A 17,394-nucleotide genomic window follows, 5' to 3' on the forward strand; every position below is an offset into this window, starting at 1 on the left:
TTCCCAAGTAACACAGCTCACTCTCCCCATAGAGCGACCAATTTCTCTCTCTCATTTAGGCTCTCTGCAGTGTTTTTAATCCTGAGTAAATAACTGTGGTTAACTGCAGAAAAACTCGACATGCAAGCGCTGACAAAGCTTCCTAGTTTTCACGCCTCTTCTTCATTAATCTGCATCCCTTGACCATATTTTAGCACCCTTTTATCACATTTAATTCATATTTGATTCAGCCCTTTATTTAAGCAAACACTTAAGGAACAATTTGACAAATGTTAGTGCATTTTGAGAGAGAAAATATCTTAGTTTTGTGAGAGAGAAAGAGAGAATTATGCACCTGCTCTTCACATTTTCAGCAAGCATTCAAGGTGTTCTTCCATAGTTCTTGGCTTTTTCTTCAAGGATTCAAGCCTTCCAAGCCCAACTCCTTATTCTTTCTTGATTTTTCTTGAACTTCCATACAAATTCCAACAAAGGTAACCCTTGTTCTTCACACTTTTTCCTTTCGGTTTTAAGCCTGAAATTAAGGGGATATATTGCTCTCTTCCATATCTAGAAAACCACTCTTGAAGGTCCTATGGAGCACGCCTAAGAAGCACAAAAAATTCAAGCTCAAAGTGGTTGAAGTTCATCACTTTTCCAACACCATTTTTGCCTAAGAGAGCTTCAAAATCATCTATTATCTTCTTGCATTTGTTTGAGTGATTTCTGATGTTTAAAGTGTTTAAGGGCCGATATAAACAAGAGACAAGAATTAGGATTAGTTAGATTATCTTTGTGCTTGATTTTATGTTCATATGAGCCCTATTATGGTGATTTTGTTTCTAACATATAATTCTAGAAATTGTATGATGCACCACTATTTTTGGCTTGATATATATGTGAAATATGAAGTTTTAATGCCTATGATTCTTGTATAAAAAGGCCAAAAAGTTGCAGCTTGGAGTTTAAAGTTTCAAGCCTTAAAATTATTAAAAATGGAGAAAATGAAGAGTTGAGCCTCTGAAAAATCTAGCCATAAAAAGTATAAAAAGTGTGAAATAAAAAGGTTAAAAAGAGTCTAGAAATTAGGTTTTAATCCTATGTAATTGGTATGATGTAGCACAAAGGCTATTTTGGTCATTAGAGATAAAAAGAAGGCTAAAAATATAATTAAATCAAGTTAGGCTTAAAATTATGATCTTAGTAGTCTTAGGAATAAAATTGTAACTATATAAAAGAGTTAGGTCAAAATTATAATTAAAATAAAGCTTCGGACCAAAATAAAAGCTTTAGTAAAAGTTGGGGGTAAAGTGAAAGTGTGGTAATTAAATAAGAAAATTACTCTAAAGGTAAAATAGTCTTTTGTGTCATTAGGGGTAAAATGGCATTAGTTAAAAATGTTAGGGGTAAATGGGTAAGAGAGGAGTCATAGGATTAACTTGGTAATCTTGGCACTAAATAGGATTAAAAGGTAGTACTTAAGACACCTAAGGGTATAATAGTAATTCTGGAATAAAATAAAATATTAAAATGATTATTTAACCTAACAAAGGATAAAGAGATCTTTTTGGTAGAATATGTGGACATAATGGTAAATAAGTAGTCGTAGGGGTAAAAGTGTCACTATAAACCTAAAGAGAAAAGTTAAAGAGAAAGTTAGTGTAAAAAGAAAATGAAAATTCTGTAAAATATTAAGGATAAATTGGTTACTAGGAATAATAATAATAACTTGAAAACTGTAGAAAAAGAGAACAAGGACATAAAAGACATTAAGTAAAAAACTAAGAAAAAAAGGTCCCTTAATAAAAGAAAGGACACCATGGTAATTATATTGAAATATTAAGGGAAAAAGGGTCCCACGATGAGACTGAAATAAGGTATTATAAGAAGAAAATGTTATAAACTTTAAGATTTTAGAATGTACACCCTTTCAGACTATATGTTTGGCAAGGATAGTGGTTGCGTCTCCCTTGCTCACGACTTAATTGAGATTGATGGTGGGGGCACCCATCAGAATACACATTATTTTTCCAATTGTTAGTATACTATGGTGTCAAGCTCTGCGACAATCGTCCATTGCCAGAATGTATGTGGCTTTGTTCATTAGGCATGTCTGCAGAACATACGCAATTGGGAAGACCATATTCGGGCTTAGTCTTGGGTAATTTGCCAATGTAACTGAACAAATTCTTAGACTTAGGTTATAGAACTCCTTAGTTTTCTACTTAGTACTCTGCTGTGAACCTTAGATTCTTACCCCTTACTTTTCCTGTTCCCCAGGTGGGGACCGGCATGATCTTTTTTGAGTTACCAATATTTGGACAGCATGGGATGCAAGCAGCAGCAACATTACTGGTATGCCAAAGCGACTCTACTTACTTCAGCACAATATTCCGTATTCCTTTAGCTATCATCGATCTATGGCTAGTAGTAGTAGTAGTCTTTGCTCTCGTTTTGTATAGACTTTTTAGAGGGATAGTATCTTTGTTAAATATTTATATAAGTTAGACGGATCTCAAAGTAGGGTGGCTCTTGTAGAGCCGAAGACTATTAATGTAAGTAATAGAGTCTGTAAACACCTATATAAATAAGTAGTTTATGTGAGGGTGTATTAAACTGAGTCTACGGATAAATATATGATATTACTATGCTTGTGTATATTTATATATTACATGTTTTGAATGCTTAACTTATGTCTTATCTGGATAACATCGATCTCAGTAAGTGATACAGGCTCATATTTATACGTTTAATATATCTAGTCTAGAGTCCATAAGGTAAGCTGTATAAAAGCGCTTAGAGATTAGCATTGGTCATGACATGCTAAAAATCGGGTCATTATAGTACCAAACAGTTAAGAGGAAAGACAGTACCCCTAGTAAAAATAGCTTGGAGTCGAGATAGAATAAAAGAACACACATGAAAACTAGAGGCTACCATGAGGACAGATTTTCCATATCTATTCCCAGATAACTAGAATTTTAAGGGCAAAATTTTTTTAAGGAGAATACAATGTAAGAATCCAATTTTACAAAAAAGATAAAATAAATAAATAAATAACAAATAAATATTGATAATCGGTAATAGTAAAATATTAGTGATAATAAATGACTAGTAGTGATAAATACAAAGGTAATAATAAATGCAACAACAGTAATAAATGCTAGTAATTAATGATTGTGATTACTAGGATAGAATTTAATCGATAATATATTTTTATGAGTATTTCTTGACCCATTTTACTACACCAATTTGAAGCAAAGATACGATGTGAAACTGACATTACTAAAACCGACATTGTTTTTATCATATACGGTAAAAATAAGCTACTAAGAAATTACCACTTTGATAATTATCCATTAAGAAGTAATCTTGATCACTAATTTTTATGACTATATTCACTCCTCTCCCTAGAAGCATTTCTCACCACATATTAATTATGAGTGACATTATCCAAGCCTAATCACTCATGACTCATATTTTTCACCAACTCTTTTTTTTTGGGTAAAAAATCTCCCCCGTTTTTTACTCACATGACTAAATTTTATCCTTAGTGACCAAGCAGGGTAAATATTAGATAAGTATATGATTAGGATGTACTAAAAGCCATTAAATCCAACCTTATTCCCCCCCACTCCCTCTTTAACAGCATGATTCCTTCTCCCTCTCACTATAAATAATGGAAAAATATGAGGAGTCAATATAATTGAAAATATATACAATGGGCATATTTTTGTAATTAAAATTAAATGATAATTAAATTAATTAATTATTATTTATTTTCAATTTCAAATCAAATCCAAATAAGGATTCCAACCGTGAACAATGCAAAGCTGAAAATTGCCAACCCTTTCTCCTATTTGCACGGATTTACTTCCCGGATATTCTCATCTTCTCTCAACGGTGCCGCCCCGTAACTCGCAACAGCCACCATCGCACATAGCCTCGGGAGACACTTCCGTGTGCACCGCAAAGGACCGAGCAACACCGTCGCGCAGCATAACTACCTTCCTCTCCCCCGGGTGAACCAAATTGCTTCTCCCCTAGTCTCATCCTCTCTTACCGTTCTGCGCTGCCACCCACAGCAAACCCCGTCGCCCATAGCTTCGGGAGATTCTGCCGTGTGCACCGCGAATGCCCGAGCATCACCGTCGTGCAGGTTGCGTTCTTCACGCAGTTCTAAACCTGCCAGTCGGAAAAGCCCCTCCCCCCAGCCGGCGACGTTTTACTCTCCGACATCTTCTTCGTTCCCCTCTTGGACTACAAAAAGTCAGTATAAAATTATTATTCTACTCTATATAGTATGTTTGTGTGACACCTAGGGTTTAGATGTTCCTTGATTTTGGAAAGCGAGCACCAGGGAAACTGAGCTCCGCACTGCAAGAAGGGGTTTTGCATCAGGAATTTTTGGCTCTTCTGCTAAGCCTAGATCAATCAAGGCTCAAGCTTCTTCTGTTTTTTCTTTTATTGCTGATTCATGCCTTTGATTTGTTTGGTTTATTAGATATATTCTCAATGATATGTGAACTATGAAGTGGTTGATTTTGATTTGCATATACACATGTATGTTGGTTATATGTGATTTTCATTTTCATAGCTAGATTGCTTACTTGATATCTGGTTTTGGTGTTGAATTGCAGCAAAATTTTTCTATTTAAACCCGTCTTGTCTATGTGAATGTATACTCATTTAGGAATGTTTGAGAGATTTCCTTACTAGGACTCATTTCGTTAATTTGCTTCTTGATTAATTCTAGCAGAATGTTAGATCAATGATTTTGGTCAATCGAAATTCATGGCTTGGTGGACATGATTGTGAACATTATCCATAATGCTACATCACATGGTGGGAGAAATTCATTGCTTGGTGGACTTGATTTGGATGACAATAAGCTTGATTACTACTATGATCTCATTGCTTCACCTGGTGTTTTGAATTTTGTTTACTTCAATTTCTTTGCTAGCCATTTCTTGGGTAAAAACCCTAACAATGACACAAAAAAAGGTGCAGCCAAAGAATTCAATATCAAACCAGCAGAATGGAGAGCCACCTCAAGAGAAGGTATTTGACATAACAATTGATCCAAGATGAAAGAGGGAACATGATCATGCTAATTTGTTACATTTTATTTTTTTGTTGTTTAGTTTAAGTGTGATTGTAACAATCTTTTTGTCTTAAACACTGTATTGTGCTAATTAGGTGTGATTGTAACAATCTTTTTTATCTTGAACACTGTATTGTGCTAATTAGGTGTGGGATATTGCAGATCATTATTTAAATTTAGATATCAAGTTTGATGAACTAGCCTTCACTAGTGATTGTAGTTGGTTACTTTAATTTCTCACACAATTTTAAACTGTTCATTTATTAATTTTCATATTATATGAATTTGTATGTTTAAATCAAGGTAAAAACTGAAAAAAAATTTTGTGCCATCAGAATTTTTATGCACATGCCTCAGTTTTGTTTTCTGGTTTCATATCTTCTCTAGTGATATAATTCCCACTATCTTTCTTTTCTACCTTTTCTTTCTTTCCTCTAAAATAATAAAACATTAAGATTTTTCTATGCATAAAAAAAATTAAAACTCATGTAATATGCTGAATTTCATCAGCATGAGCATTAGTGCAGACTGCAGAGATTATTCTAAATTAAAGAAAAAAGATTATTAAGTTTCTGAAAAATTATGTTCAATTTTGATACGTAAGTGTGTGCCTCATGCCAAAGTATGTTCATTTTACTAAGACGGATTTAGAGCTCAATAACAAGTTGTATAAGGATTGAGATACATCATGTACTATACTTTCTAAGACAGATGTTCATTTTACTATAATAACGGATGGTTCTATCTATTCTAAAGTGGATGGTTATTTTGGGTATACTATTTGTAGTACAATTTATTATCCTGTTGTGTTAACGTAAACAAAAAAAATAAAAAAAAACTGACATAAGCTGGATGTTCATTTTATTAGGTAGGCTGGTGGTTATTTTCATTCTAATTTGGATATTTAATTGATTTGGATTGAATTTAACATAATTTTTCCTGATTAGAAGACTCTGTTAAAAATATTATGAGCATGGAGTCTATTATAATTTGAAATTTTACTAACACGTTTAATTCTATTTAAGTTAGTCATTTTCTTAAAATTTAAACTAATAAATTATAAAATATGTCACTATTAGATTAAGTGTCCAATAAATGAAAAAATTAATCTGTGAGTCTAATGGCAAGAATTCTTAGTGTAATTGATTAATACAATAAGAATTCTTGTTGTTTATATTGCTCTTATCCATTAAATTTTCTTTTTCGCATCAATGATTGAGTTAAATTATGTACTATACTTTAAGCCATTTAAACTAAGGTGGATGTTCATTTTAGTATGATTGTGGATGGTTCTTTTCTTTCTAAAGTGGATGATTACTTTGGGTATACCATTTGTAGTATAATTTATTATTACTTTGGGTATAAAATATCCAATCACCAATCTAAATAATTTAAGAAAACAATCAGTAATTTGTGCACAACTAAATATGTGCTCAAGTGTTCAACAAACTCACAATCCATAGAGTATATGATGCAAAAAAATCAATTACTTAGAAAAAAAACATGCAAAAAAATCAATTACTTAGAAAAAAAATAGGAATCACTAGAATGAAAACCAACCATCCGGATAAAGTGAGCCTGTGAAGTTCCTCCTTGTGTCTTCACCCCTGAAAGGCTGAAACTCAAGAATACATCGTAGGACCATCCACAGCCATAGGATGAAGTCTCTCCATACAGCATCATGGCCACAAATTATAACCAAAAGTGATGTTTATTGCAAAAGAAAAAAGAGATGATAAATTATCCATCAACAACCGAAAAGTAAGAGTAGAAACAAGCAAAGAAAAGGCTATGAATTGATTAAATGAACAGACTTCAACAATGTTAATTATCATCAGATGTTGAAACTCTCAAGTTACTATTGACTTTGTTGAGGAACCAAAGTTGTAGATAGAGACTTAAAACTTGTGATGGTGTAAATTGACTAACTCTAAATGATTCCTAAGATTAACTTACCCCTAAAAAGTAGACAAATATTGGTTCATTAACTAACATAAATCTGTAATATTTCCATGTTCCTAGATGGCTAGACCCAATCTTCAACAAAACTTGTGCTTTGAAGGACTTGTTTCGTAAGCTTTTGACCATTCAGCTTCAATATTAGTTTCTGTTACAAATGGCCATTCTTCTTCAGCTTTCAACCTTGGCAGTTTATTCCTCAAACCATCCCATTTACTTCTCAGCACTTTTCCATTCTCAAACACTTCTCTGTTTCTCTTAGCAACTTTGTCCCTCCTCTTTGTAAATCCTGCAATCTCATCTTTTATTGCTTTGATTTGATCTTCAAGCTCTCTCTTCTTTTGATCCAAAGTGGCCAACTTAGTGCACAAAGCCTTCTCATCCGTCACTATTTCTTTGAATTCTGTTACATTGGCTTTGAGGCCCTCGTTACATGTTTTCTTCCTTCTCGGCAGTCCCAACCATATTCACTACAATCGCTTTCAAGAAATTGAATGCACATGTTAGAAAAATGTTTTTGTCATTGACTACATGCATGAGTAATTATCTCAGGACAAAAGTACAAGGACATGATTGAATTCTCCATATTAACACTTACCCATCCATCAACGTTAGTAACTCTACCTATTTCAATATGTGAAAATCATGAATTTCAAGATCCTTCCATTGCACACTAGGAAACCAACCATCTTATACCCTGCTAAAGTAACTATCTAATAAACAGTTTCAAATAAAGGCATTACTCAGCTTGTTTACGTCACATTGCATGCGAAGGTCCACACTGCGAGGAAAAAATATTATGATATTTAAAACTGATTACGAAACTTATATGACTCTTCCCACACTAACCTTAAATCAATTGCAACCATCTAAACCAACAAATTATTCTACATGTTCAAGCATACTAAAATTGCAAATACTCAGGTTTCTGCCATGAACATTCAATCATCTCAGCAAAATCAACTAAATATATAACAAGAAGCTAAAAATACAAGAATTATTAAAACAAGAAATTAACCCACTAACTGTATATTTTTCATGACGCTTGGAGTTAGGTTGCCGTAACCCCTATTGGACCGTGACCCTTCCAATGGTTACGGCGACAATTAGCTGGCGCAGAAAACTGGACCCAGGCTATAGGAAGACGCTAAGATGACGCGCGTGAGGAGGTTTGGTGCTTCAGTTCGCATCGGCAACGATGACGTTATGCCAGCCATGCGACACCGCAAAACGCGGATGTTCAGCCGCGTGAGGAGCGACAGAGTTCCTTCCCGCGAGGGCTTCGGCGCGACAATGCTAGGTGCGACAGTTCTGGTAGGATGACACGAAGGCTCCACGTCGTGCGGGAACGGGGCGGAGGGATGCAGGTTGCGGTGGAGGTATGGAGTGGGTTTTGCGGAAGTAACAGTGGAGGTTTTGGGGGGGTAAGGGAAATGGTGGGTGTAGAAGGGTTACTTTGAAAAACTTTGAATTAGGAGTAGAAACCATAAAACTGAACAAACCATCTAAAATTAGGGTTAATGAGGATTAATTTGCAATTTGCATTATTAATTTATAATGAGCCAAAAAACAGCACATTATACATATTGTATATATACTTCGTTGTCTCCCTAGCGAGTGAGATTAAGAAAAATCATTAGAGAGAAAGAGAGTGTCCGAGACTTAGAGAAAAAATCTGTCCTACCTTCATATAATTATTTCTTTCAAAATCAAGACCACTTTACCATTTCTCAAGCAAACAAGAGCTAGGATCTCTTCACCCATTCTCTTCTTGAATCACCTTCAAGAATTTCCTAGGTGAGTAAGGAGTGCACTCTCCTCTTTTCTATCCATACATTCGGCAATCATGCTCTCTTGTGGAGAGTTAATGATATTCATTTCATGTGTAGAAAACTAACAATAGGAGCTTCCGCAAGAGAAAAGAGAACATCAAAATCCAAAGCAAAAAGGATGAGAAATTCTCCTTCCTTTCTTCACCATACATTTGGCCGTAGGACTTCCTAAGAGCAAAAAATTACACTCTCATTATTTAACCTGTCTCACTCATAAATCGTCTTCTAGGACCACACAATATCCAAGCTCAAGAAGGTAAGAACTCACCTCCTCATGCCCTCATGGTTCTGCCATGAAGCTTCCATTCTAACCAAGGTATATATTGCTTTTCTTATAAGTACTTGAAACTTAGAGAAAATAAGAAAGTGACTTGACGAAATTGACTAGTAAGGTAAGGGTTAAAACTAGCTAGAAAATTTGTTATATGCATAGAGTGCTTCTTCAATACTTGATTAAATAGTAACACCTGACGATTAACATTGGTCATAATGTATCGAAAGTTGAGTCATTACACATCCTCCACTACTGACAGACTTATTTAGTTAACATTTAGTGAAAATGATCAATATGTTTTAATTTACGTTTGAATTCTTTTTGTCATCTCACTTTAGTTTACAGACTTATTTACAAATCTATACATACAACATTTTTTCAAACTAGTATTCTTCATGAAAAGGCATGAAGATTACATATGTATTCAAGAACCACTACTAGTAATTTATACCCAGGTTTGGCATGATTCCTGATCGAGTTCAAGACTTCTAGTGGGTCTTATTTAAGGTAATTACGTGTTCTTTATTTAAAATTTCATAATATATTACATCATTTAAAACATTTTTATATAGTAATTTTCATGCTTCTCACTATTTTTGTTTGTTGTAGCAACATTTCAAGTTCAACTATCGTGAAGAGTAGAGGTTGTACAACGTATGGCGGCTGAGGGCAGCAAAGCATCTTCGCAAGATTTTTGCCAACATCCACAACATGGGCTACAGATTGGATATCTGCGATGATATCCTCGCACAAGTCTGGGAGTATTGGCTACAGAGGATTGTTGGGACACAATGGCCAATGCACAAGTTAGTCAGGCATCCAATACAAGAGGGTTGTTGCACACAGTCGACTCTCCTCCACTTATGCGGCAACAACAAAAAAATTAATTGTCTTAAGTGGCATATTCTTTGCCTTCATCCTTATTTGGATTTTTATTTTTTAGACAACAAACAACTTCAGGTGTCTTATGTTGGGAAGGAAGCGAGTTTTCTCGCCCGCCTTCTCAGAACGAGCTCTTCGAAAGGGTCGACAACAAAAAAGAAAACAACATCAAGTGGGTTGATAGATGCAAAATCTTTGACATTCTCTCATGCACTAAAGGCCAATGTCTCCACCAAATTCTAACTCAAGACCACCCCATTATAAAAGCCTTTGTTCATTCTGTCCACTTTCTTCAAACTAACGCTAGCAAAACCTTTGACATTGTCCCATGCACTAAAGCTAAAATGATGGAAATAAAACTCAATATGAAAATAATTTTAGGTTATTTTTGTGAGCGGTATAAAATTTTAGATACCATTTTAATAGTTTACACATAAAAGTTATTAGGCTTTCATTTTCTAGTTAATGTAGGATTTTACACGCTCCTCACACTCAAAATTAGATAAGGACTGAGTATAAAATTTGTGAACAACTTATGTACTATGAAGCTGATCGAATAACAATATTAAAGATCAGGGTAAAGTATACTTTTTGTTCCTAACATTTGCGGTTTTTTTTCAAAAATATCCCTAATGTTTAATTTCATTCAATTTTATTCCTAACATTTTTTATTAATCCAATTCCGTCCTTAATATTTTTTATTTGTGTCAAAACTACCATTGAAAGTTTTCAATTTTATTCCTAACGTTTTACATGAAATTAACGTTCAGAGATAATTTTGACTTAAATTAAAAATGTTAAGAACAAAATTAAATGTGACTAAATATTAGAAGTATTTTTAAAAAAATTGCAAACATTATGAATAAAAAACATACGTTACCCTAAAGATTAGGTACACTTAATTTATCTTAATTTATCTGAAAAGCTAACTTTCGAGGTAAAAATTGCCTCGTATGTATAACTATTTTCCAACTAGTTAAACCGTCTTCTTGTACAAAAATTGTAGAAGATACTTGTTTTGTAATTCCGAAAAAGTTATTCTCCACATACAAGCATTTTCCCATACAAATCATACAAGTCATTTATATTCACGTGTTTTCATGTTTTTTTCTGTGTCTCTTCTTATTCTTTTTTCTTCGTGCCTCTTCTTCTTTTTCGTAATACTTCTCAAGTTATCATCGTCATCAACACCACTGATGAGCGGATAATTTATACGCTTTTTGGCATTGTTTTTAGTATGTTTTTAGTAGAATCTAGTTACTTTTAGGGATGTTTTCATTAGTTTTTATGTTAAATTCACATTTCTAGACTTTACTATGAGTTTGTGTGTTTTTCTGTGATTTCAGATATTTTCTGGCTGAAATTGAGGGACTTGAGCAAAAATCAGATTCAGAGGTTGAAGAAGGACTACTGATGCTGTTGGATTCTGACCTCCCTGCACTCAAAATGGATTTTCTGGAGCTACAGATCTCAAAATGGCGCGCTTCTAATTGCATTGGAAAGTAGACATCCAGGGCTTTTCAGAAATGTATAATAGTCCATACTTTGCCCAAGTTTAGACGACACAAACTGGCGTTCAACGCCAGCTCTCTGTCCAATTCTGGCGTCCAGCGCCAGAAACAAGTTGCAAAGTGGAGTTCAACGCCCAAACTGGCACAAAAGCTGGCGTTCAACTCCAAGAATGACCTCTCCACGTGTAGACTTCAAGCTCAGCCCAAGCACACACCAAGTGCGCCCCAGAAGTGGATTTATGCATCAATTACTTACTTCTGTAAACCCTAGTGACTAGTTTATTATAAATAGAACTTTTTATCATTGTATTCGTAGTCTTGGTTACTCCAGTTCCCCTCTGGGGCCGAGACCAATGAACTCCATTATCACTTATGTATTTTCAACGGTAGAGTTTCTGCACTCCATAGATTAAGGTGTGGAGCTCTGCTGTTCCTCAAGGATTAATGCAAAGTACTACTGTTTTCTATTCAATTCAACTTATTCAGTTTCTAAGATATTCATTCGCACTTCAACCTGAATGTGATGAACGTGACAATCATCATCATTCCCTATGAACGCGTGCCTGACAACCACTTCCGTTCTACATTAGATTGAATGAGTATCTCTTAGATCTCTTAATCAGAATCTTCGTGGTATAAGCTAGATTGATGGCGGCATTCATGAGAGTCCGGAAAGTCTAAACCTTATCCGTGGTATTCCGAGTAGGACTCTGGGATTGAATGACTGTGACAAACTCCAAACTCGCGAGTGCTGGGCGTAGTGACAGACGCAAAAGGATAATAAATTCTATTCCAGTATGATCGAGAACCTCCAAGATGATTAGCCATGCAGTGACAGTGCATCAGACCATTTTCACAGAGAGGAATAGGATGCAACCAACGACAAGGGTGATGCCTCCAGACGATCAGCCGTGCTGTGACAGAGCATTTGGACCATTTTCCCGAGAGGATTGAAAGTAGCCATTGGCACCGGTGACATCCTTACACAAAGCTAGCCATAGAAAGGAGTAAGACTGATTGGATGAAGACAGCAGGAAAGCAGAGGTTCAGAGGAATGAATGCATCTCCATACGCTTATCTGAAATTCTCACCAATGATTTACATAAGTATTTCTATCCTTATTTTAGTATTAATTTTGAAAACTCCATAACTATTTTATATCCGGCTGACTGAGATTTACAAGGTGACCATAGCTTACTTCATACCAACAATCTCCGTGGGATCGACCCTTACTCACGTAAGGTTTATTACTTGGACGACCCAGTTCACTTGCTGGTTAGTTATGCGAAGTTGTGAAGATATGTTTAGAGCATGGTTCTGTGCATCCATTTTTGGTGCCATCGCCAGGGAATCAATTTCGAACAATAATTCACAACCTGAGTAACAATTTCGCATACCAAGTTTTTGGCGCCGTTGCCGGGGATTGTTCGAGTTTTCGGCAAGCTTTTGGTCCGGTAACATCAATGCCAAGTTTGATCCGGCAACAACACCAAGTTTTTGGCGCCGTTGCCGGGGATTGTTTGAGTTTGGACAACTGACGGTTCATCTTGTTGCTCAGATTAGGTAACTTTCTTTTTGTTTTCTTTTCAAAAAGTTTTCAAAAATCTTTCAAAAATTTCTCCTTTGTTTTCGAAAAAAAGAATGTTTTCAAAAATATATTTTTCTTCAAAATTTTTAAGAATGAATTCTAGTGTTTCATGAAGCATGTTGAAGCCTGACTAGCTATAAAGCCATGTCTAAATTCTTTTGGACTGAGGCTTCTAAACCATCAGCATAGAGGCAAGTTACTTTGATAAGTAATGAGCAGTATATTCTCTGATGTTATATGCTAAAGCTTGGCTGGCTATTAAGCCATGCCTAACCCTCAGATTGGAGCTTTAGACTAAGAATGCTAGATTTCTGGAATTCATATTAAAAATTTTGGAATCCTTATTTTTGTTTTTCAAATAATTTTCGAAAAAAATACAAAAAAATTAGAAAATCATAAAAATCAAAAATATTTTTTGTGTTTCTTGTTTGAGTCTTGAGTCATGTTATAAGTTTGGTGTCAATTGCATGTTCATCTTACATTTTTCAAAAAAATTCATGCATTCATAGTGTACTTCATGATCTTCAAGTTGTTCTTGGTAAGTCTTCTTGTTTGATCTTTGCATTTGCATATTTTGTGTCTTTTCTTGTTTTTCATATGCATTCCTGAATTCTTTATGTCTAAGCATTAAAGAATTCTAAGTTTGGTGTCTTGCATGTTTTCTTTGCATTAAAAATTTTTCAAAAATGTGTTTTTGATGTTCATCATGATCTTCATAGTGTTCTTGGTGTTCATCTTGACATTCATAGCATTCTTGCATGCATTCATTGTTTTGATCCATAACTTTCATGCATTGCATCATTTTTCTTGTTTTTCTCTCTCATCATAAAAATTCAAAAATTAGAAAAATATCTTTCCCTTTTTCTCTCTTAAAATTTCGAAAATTAGATTTGACTTTTTCAAAAATTTTTAAAATCTAGTTGTTTTTATGAGTCAAATCAAATTTTCAATTTAAAAAAATCTTATCTTTTTCAAAATCTTTTTCAAAAATCAAATCTTTTTTTCAATTTTTTTTAGTTATTTTCGAAAATTTTAAAAATATTTTTCAAAAATCTTTTTCTTAATTTTACATCATATTTTCGAAAATAACATTATCAATTAATGTTTTGATTCAAAAATTTCAAGTTTGTTACTTACTTGTTAAGAAAGATTCAAACTTTAAGTTCTAGAATCATATCTTGTGATTTCTTGTGAATCAAGTCATTAATTGAGATTTTAAAAATCAAATATTTTTCAAAAACTAATTTCTATCATATCTTTTCAAAAATATCTTCTTATCTTACCTTTTTCAAAAAAGTGATTGCAAAATATCTTTTCTAACTTCCTAACTTCTTATCTTTTCAAAATTTGTTTCAACTAACTAACTAACTTTTTGTTTGTTTCTTACCTTTTTCAAAACTACCTAACTAACTCTCTCTCTCTAATTTTCGAAAAAATCTTCCCTCTTTTTCAAAATTTCTTTTTAATTAGACTAATTATTTTATTTTTTATTTGAATTTTCGAAAAACTACTAACCTTTTTCAAAAACTATTTTCGAAAATCACTAACTCTTTTTCAAAAATTATTTTCAAAAATTCTCTCCTCCTCTCATCGCCTTCTATTTATTTATTCATCTACTAACACTTCTCTTCATCTCACATCTCTGCTCCTATCATCACCTTTGTGTTTGGATTCTTCATTCTTCTTCACCCCTATTCCTTTTCTTCTTCTACTAACAATAAGGAACCTCTTTACTGTGACATAGAGGATTCCTCTTCTTTTCTTTTTCTCTTCTCTTTCTTATGAGCAGGGACAAAGAAAAAGGCATTCTTGTTGAAGCTGATCCAGAACCTGAAAGGACTCTGAAGAGAAAACTAAGAGAAGCTAAATTACAACAATCCAGAGACAACCTTATTGAAAATTTTGAACAAGTAAAGGAGATGGCAGCCGAACCCAACAACAATAATGCAAGGAGAATGCTTGGTGACTTTACTGCACCTAATTCCAATTTACATGGAAGAAGCATCTCCATTCCTACCATTGGAGCAAACAATTTTGAGCTGAAACCTCAGCTAGTTTCTCTGATGCAGCAGAACTGCAAGTTTCATGGACTTCCATCTGAAGATCCTTTTCAGTTCTTAACTGAATTCTTGCAGATCTGTGATACTGTTAAGACTAATGGAGTAGATCCTGAAGTCTACAGGCTCATGCTTTTCCCTTTTGCTGTAAGAGACAGAGCTAGAATATGGTTGGACTCTCAACCCAAAGACAGCCTGAACTCTTGGGATAAGCTGGTCATGGCTTTCTTAGCCAAGTTCTTTCCTCCTCAAAAGCTGAGCAAGCTTAGAGCTGATGTTCAAACCTTCAGACAGAAAGAAGGTGAATCCCTCTATGAAGCTTGGGAAAGATACAAGCAGCTGACCAAAAAGTGTCCTTCTGACATGCTTTCAGAATGGACCATCCTTGATATATTCGATGATGGTTTATCTGAGCTATCAAAGATGTCATTGGATACTTCTGCAGGTGTATCCATTCACCTAAAGAAAACGCCTGCAGAAGCTCAAGAACTCATTGACATGGTTGCAAATAACCAGTTTATGTACACTTCTGAGAGGAATCCTGTGAGTAATGGGACGCCTATGAAGAAGGGAGTTCTTGAAATTGATACTCTGAATGCCATATTGGCTTAGAATAAAATATTGACTCAGCAAGTCAATATGATTTCTCAGAGTCTGAATGGAATGCAAGCTGCATCCAACAGTACTCAAGAGGCATCTTCTGAGGAAGAAGCTTATGATCCTGAGAACCCTGCAATAGCAGAGTTAAAATACATGGGTGAACCATATGGAAACACTTACAATCCATCATGGAGAAATCACCCAAATCTCTCATGGAAGGATCAAAAGCCTCAACAAGGCTTTAATAATGGTGGAAGAAACAGGTTTAGCAATAGCAAGCCTTTTCCATCATCCACTCAGCAACAGACAGAGAATTTTGAGCAGAATCCATCTAGCTTAGCAAATTTAGTCTCTGATCTATCTAAGGCCACTGTGAGTTTCATGAATGAAACAAGGTCTTCCATTAGAAATTTGGAAGCACAAGTGGGCCAGCTGAGTAAAAGGATCACTGAAATCCCTCCTAGTACTCTCCCAAGCAATACAGAAGAGAATCCAAAAGGAGAGTGCAAGGCCATTGAATTAATTACCATGGCCAAATCCACAAGAGAGGAGAAGGACGTGAATCCCAAGGAGGAAGACCTCCTGGGACGTCTAGTGATCAATAAGGAGCTTCCCTCTGAGGAACCTAAGGAATCTGAGACTCATCTAGAGACCATAGAGATTCCATTGAACCTTCTTATGCCATTCATGAGCTCTGATGAGTATTCCTCTTCTGAAGAGAATGAGGATGTTACTGAAGAGCAAGCTGCCAAGTTCCTTGGTGCAATTATGAAGCTAAATGCCAAATTATTTGGTATTGAAACTTGGGAAGATGAACTTCCCTTGTTCACCAATGAACTAAGTGATCTGGATCAACTGACATTGCCTCAGAAGAGACAGGATCCTGGAAAGTTTATAATACCCTGTACCATAGGCACCATGATCTTTAAGGCTCTGTGTGACCTTGGTTCAGGAATAAACCTCATGCCCCTCTCTGTAATAGAGAAACTGGGAATCTATGGGGTGTAAGCTGCTAAAATCTCATTAGAGATGGACGACAATTCAAGAAAACAGGCTTATGGACAAGTAGAGGACGTGTTAGTAAAGGTTGAAGGCCTTTACATCCCTGCTGATTTCATAGTCTTGGATACTGGAAAGGAAGAGGATGAATCCATCATCCTAGGAAGACCTTTCCTAGCCACAGAAAGAGCTGTGATTGATGTGGACAGAGGAGAATTGATCCTTCAATTAAATAAGGACAACCTTGTGTTTACAACTCAAGGATCTCTCTCTGCATCCATGGAGAGAGGAAGCAGAAAAAGCTTCTCTCAAAGTAGAGTCAACCAAAGCCCCCACAGTCAAACTCTAAGTTTGGTGTTGGGAGGCCACAACCAAACTCTAAGTTTGGTGTCAAACCCCCATATCCAAACTCTAAGTTTGGTGTTGGGAGGTCTCAACAAAGCTCTGCACATCTGTGAGGCTCCATGAGAGCCCACTGTCAAGCTATTGACATTAAAGAAGCGCTTGTTGGGAGGCAACCCAATGTTTATTTATCTAATTTTATTTTTGTTTTTCATGTTTTCTTAGGTTCATGATCATGTGGAGTCACAAAATAAACAAAAAATTTAT

At 35.0% G+C, this 17,394-nt stretch overlaps 1 non-coding gene across 1 annotated transcript; it reads right to left on the reverse strand.

Annotated features, from left to right (window-relative positions):
* Window positions 1-15,447: 15,447 nt before the first annotated feature.
* On the reverse strand, window positions 15,448-15,555 carry LOC112773927 (small nucleolar RNA R71). The gene has a single exon (XR_003188447.1). It is a non-coding gene; the product is annotated as a small nucleolar RNA R71 (small nucleolar RNA).
* Window positions 15,556-17,394: the final 1,839 nt, after the last annotated feature.

Source organism: Arachis hypogaea, chromosome 18 (assembly GCF_003086295.3).
Source record: "Arachis hypogaea cultivar Tifrunner chromosome 18, arahy.Tifrunner.gnm2.J5K5, whole genome shotgun sequence".
NCBI lineage: Eukaryota > Viridiplantae > Streptophyta > Magnoliopsida > Fabales > Fabaceae > Arachis > Arachis hypogaea.